At 38.4% G+C, this 4,739-nt stretch overlaps 1 non-coding gene across 1 annotated transcript; it reads right to left on the minus strand.

Moving 5' to 3' along the window:
* Nucleotides 1–4,251: 4,251 nt before the first annotated feature.
* On the minus strand, nt 4,252–4,370 carry LOC145416158 (5S ribosomal RNA). Its single transcript, XR_013900204.1, has one exon. It is a non-coding gene; the product is annotated as a 5S ribosomal RNA (ribosomal RNA).
* Between the last annotated feature and the right edge of the window lie 369 nt (nt 4,371–4,739).

The following is a 4,739-nucleotide window of genomic DNA, read 5'->3' on the forward strand; positions in this document are numbered from 1 at the left end:
AGCTCTAAGCACAAACTTGGTCAGTTCTTTCCCTGTGGCCCAGTAGTCCCATGTCCCACCCATTGCATGTCATCAGTACGGCGCCAATATCCACTGTTTATGTTCGGTACATGCTTGGGCATTCTCATTCACGATTTTGTTAGTGTGTAGTAATTGGTAGATACGGAAGAGGCAGCTAAATTCCAAAGTTAAGACCATCGCACAAAAAGCCTAAGAGGACTGGCAATGGTTAGACTACATTCCGCTTTACATAACGCAATTAGCAGTGAGACAGGAAAGTCATGCTTCTTCCATTTTCCTAACTTCGTTTCAATAATGATGTTTAAGAGTGGAGTTTTGCCTTCCTTTTAAGATCACAGGTTTAATAATGCTGCCCTAACGTAAGTATCATTAAAGGAAGGTTTATGCAGGTCCCTAACTTCTGGTGGTCATTTACGGATCACGTGTAGTAGGTGTGGTAAACCTTCATCCCACAATACACCAGTCAACGATGATTTACACAGGTCAGGCAGGTTCTAATACCGTCACCTGCTTTATAAATTACTGTTACATATTTCAGGCTCGTCCACACCCTGCTCTCTCAGTTTTAAAAGCAGGCTCTCTGTCGAGCGTCTCCAACCCACATATTATGAGCGAGAGAAAAATGTAATGTTGGGACGCTGCCCCCTCATGCTGGCTGTCAATCCAAGTGGTGTTTTGTTACTGATCTAGAATGCAGATTGATTATTGCTACAGAGATGCATCACTGTCAATACCGTTCCAGCAAACTATACGTAGGATTTCTTTCGCTAACTCAAAATTGTGTGGTATTGGCCTAAATAAAATTCCAGGTGTGCCAGTTGCTAAGAAAAGATTTCTCGACATCATCATTTGAAGCCTTCTATTGCTAGAATTTCTCTCAGAAAAACAAAATCCTCGGTTATTAACCCGGATAAAATACCCAAATACACCAACCACAGAAAAATCGAGTGATATTTGCTGTTACATAATAAAGTATTTGGTAAATTAAGCAGTCATCAACAACATCCATACCTCTTTTTCCCACCTAAAGAAGGAGTGAAGTAAGATCTAGAAACACGTGATGAATGAATGTGGCCTTAACAGCCACTGATGCCAACAATGGCAATATCACGGCTGGTAGGGGGGGGGGGATGCTTTGGTGGCATTTGCAGAAAGAATGAGATAACAAAGAAGCTAACATGTTGATAAAACAGAGGCCATTAAAGAGATGCAGATGTCATTGCCCTAATCTCAGAAGCAGGACAGACATTGCAAGAAATGTTAAATGACCTAAACAGAGAAAGTCTCAGAGTAGGATTTAAGATGAACCGGAATAAAACTGAAAGAATGTTTAATCCAAATACACCAAGGAGCATCGTCAAAATAAATGAGGAAACTCTTGAAGAAGCTGAGGATTACATTTACTTGGGCAAATACTAAAACTAACGAAAAGCCATGAAAACGAAATAAAAAGACGCTTCACAACTGAATGGAGAGCTTTCGGTAAACATAAAGACATCATGAAAACCAGACATGGGGTAATCGTATTTTGTAATCATAATCGATTATAATCGATTACAGACTTTTGTGTAATCGTAATCGATTACTTGGGCATTTTTTACAAAGTAATCGCAATCGTAATCGATTACTCTCATATTGTAATCGTAATCAGGGTTACTTTTACGATTACAAGGTCCCAGATAAGTTATTCTTCCACAAATACTCGTCAAGAATAAAATACTTTAGTTCAGTGTCAAACAGTCAAATATGCACTATAAAAGTCCATAAGTAATATGAAAACAAATGTGAATTGTAGGTTATCACTTAGAAGCTTCCATATAATATCCCACCTAAGCTAGAATAATATCACCTGGGAAGATCTCAGTTGGTAGAAAAGTTAATAGAATGAAAGGGTCAAGGACAAAGTGAAGAAAAGTTTCGGTGCTTGAATTATTACAACACATTTGTATTGCAGATTAGAAAAAAGAAAGAAAAAAAAAAAGGAACAACTTACTGGACATAGCACTGTACAGTATATTAATTATTATCCAGAGTAACAATCGCCATAGGTTGTGCAGAGCTTAACCCTATGTTCTTCCTTACACAGGCAATTCTTATTAAAATTATTAGCATATGAGATATATATCCCTAGAAAATATCAGTTTTATATAACTGGACGATGTTTTTGCTTTTAAAAACTAACTTCAGCTATTCACTTAATCAGAGTCAAGTATAAAAGAAACGTGCTCATAATTATGTAGTGCATAATAGTACATGTAATCATGATTGTAATCATGATTACTTCTTATGTAATCGTAATCGTAATCGATTACTCTTACTTTTACTGTAATCATAATCGTAATCGTAATCGATTACTCTTACTTTTACTGTAATCATAATCGTAATCGTAATCTGAAGTTTGCAAAGTAATCGTAATCGTAATCTATTACAATACCTCTGTAATCGCCCCATGCCTGATATTGAAAACTAGTTTGCCAATATTGCATGAAATGAAAAGTATATAACGAATGTATAATTCCAGCTATGACGTACGGTTCTGAGACCTGGAAACTGACAAAATCAATGGAAAGCAAACTAAATAGTTCTCAAAGAACAATAGAAAGGTCAGTGCTGGGAAGATCTTTGACAGACAGGAAAAGACCAACTTGGGTAAGAGAGTAGACTAAGGTCAAAGACATTATAGAAGTTACAACATAACATAAATGGAGGTGGGTAGGTCATGTAGCAAGAATAAGGGATAACCGATGGAGTAAGAGGCTGACTAATTGGACTCCAAGAGATTGCAAGCGTAGCAGAAAATGGCCAGACAGGAGATGGGGATAGAGAACTTTGCAGGCAAAACTTGGCAGAGATTGGAACAGTCAAAGAATTCGTGAATGTTGGGGGAAGCCTTTCTTCAGCAGGGAACTTCCAAAGGTGGTATATATATATATATATATATATATATATATATATATATATATATATATATATATATATATATATATATATCCCATTGGAGCCCGGTGTCCGGAATATTGGACAAAACTGGGATTTTTCAAGTCTTTACAGAGTAGGGAACCCCCGGGTAGGGACCTGTGAGCTTCGTGACTATGAGCCGATAGGCGGAGGGCAGTACGCTTAGTACCCGCCCAGCACCATGCCTCGCCCAGCACCCCTGGGAGCCAACGGGTTATATATATATATATATATATATATATATATATATATATATATATATATATATATATATATATATATATATATATATATATATATATAACTGAATAGCCAGAGGGATATGACGCACTCTTGTGTTACTCCAACAATAATACGGAGACATCCCTTTAAAGATTCACATCCTTTTACACAGGCTTAACTGCCATCATAATTTCTCTTCACAGCATTCAACAACTTATATTCACACCAAACGTACGTAACATCTTCCATAATCCTTCTCTATTCACATTCCCATATGTTTTTTTCAAGACCCATAAATGCCATTAATACTTCATACCTCTTCTCATATGGTAACTCCAGTATCAGTGTTTCTACATTTAATCCACATATCACCTACCACGCCTAAAACCATCCTGTCCGACATTTACCAGACAGCCTCACTTTTACATAATCATTATTTCATAACCAAGCCTTTCAATATTCAACAAGGGGAAGCAGAAAAAAAATGTACAGTAATAAGAGGTATTTGCATCAGTTACAATACAAATTTAATATATTATATCTGCATAAACGCTATCTGACGAAAGTGTCTGTCATTAAATCCTGAAGCTGCTACTCTCCTTTTTACACAGACGACCACACTCATGCAATGAAAATTATAACTAATGCACAGGTTACTGCAGCAATACATACGACGAATTATGTTAAGCTAACATAACGATAATAGTATTGTATTAGACACATTTCAAAAGTACAGTATGTATTATTGGAATTCGTCGTAATATCTCAAACTAGTACTATTTCGAACACAGTGATCGTAATACATGAAGTTACACGCATCCACAATTGAAAATGTGTGAAATGTTCTTGCAAGCAAGCTTACAAATGCTACTTTTGCTTAAAGAAAAAGTGTACCATCCCACCTCCGGCCAAGTAATGTTTTCATTTCATTCATTCATTGCCAGACACCATGTATCCCAAACGGGGTGGTCAAGGGCTTAGAGTTAATTGTTTTACAGGGAGGGGCACTAATCCCCCACCAACCCCACTTGACACGTAGGGAGAACGTTATGCCAACAGCATCTGGTGTTCCCAGGCGGTCACCCATCCAAGTACTAACCACACCCAACGTTGCTTAACTTCGCTGATCGGACGGGAAGCGGTGTACTCAACGTGGTATGGCCGTTGGCTATGTCTATCTATATCTATATACCTAGGCTGCTTCCCCCAAGGAAAGGGAGGTAGCCGAAACAGGACGACACACTCCCCATTTACTCATTCATTCAAACACATTCATTCGCATCTTAGCCCCAAGGGGAGAACGGACAGATCCTCACCGCACCACACCGCACAAGGGTCAACTGCACAATGCAATCAGTGACATCCGCAGCAGGGCCCGACAGCAGAACTGGTTTACCCCTGCCACATCATAACAGACCCATCCCCTTACCCGCACCTGACCTGACTAGCTGATCAGACCAAATGCGGGAGAATATCCCCTCAGGGCTGCGTCATCACTTCTTCATTCACAATTTCTCTCCATTTATTTCTGTCACCAC

This window comes from Coenobita brevimanus, chromosome 104 (assembly GCF_032717465.1).
Source record: "Coenobita brevimanus isolate Jiangsu-jjx chromosome 104, ASM3271746v2, whole genome shotgun sequence".
Lineage (NCBI taxonomy): Eukaryota > Metazoa > Arthropoda > Malacostraca > Decapoda > Coenobitidae > Coenobita > Coenobita brevimanus.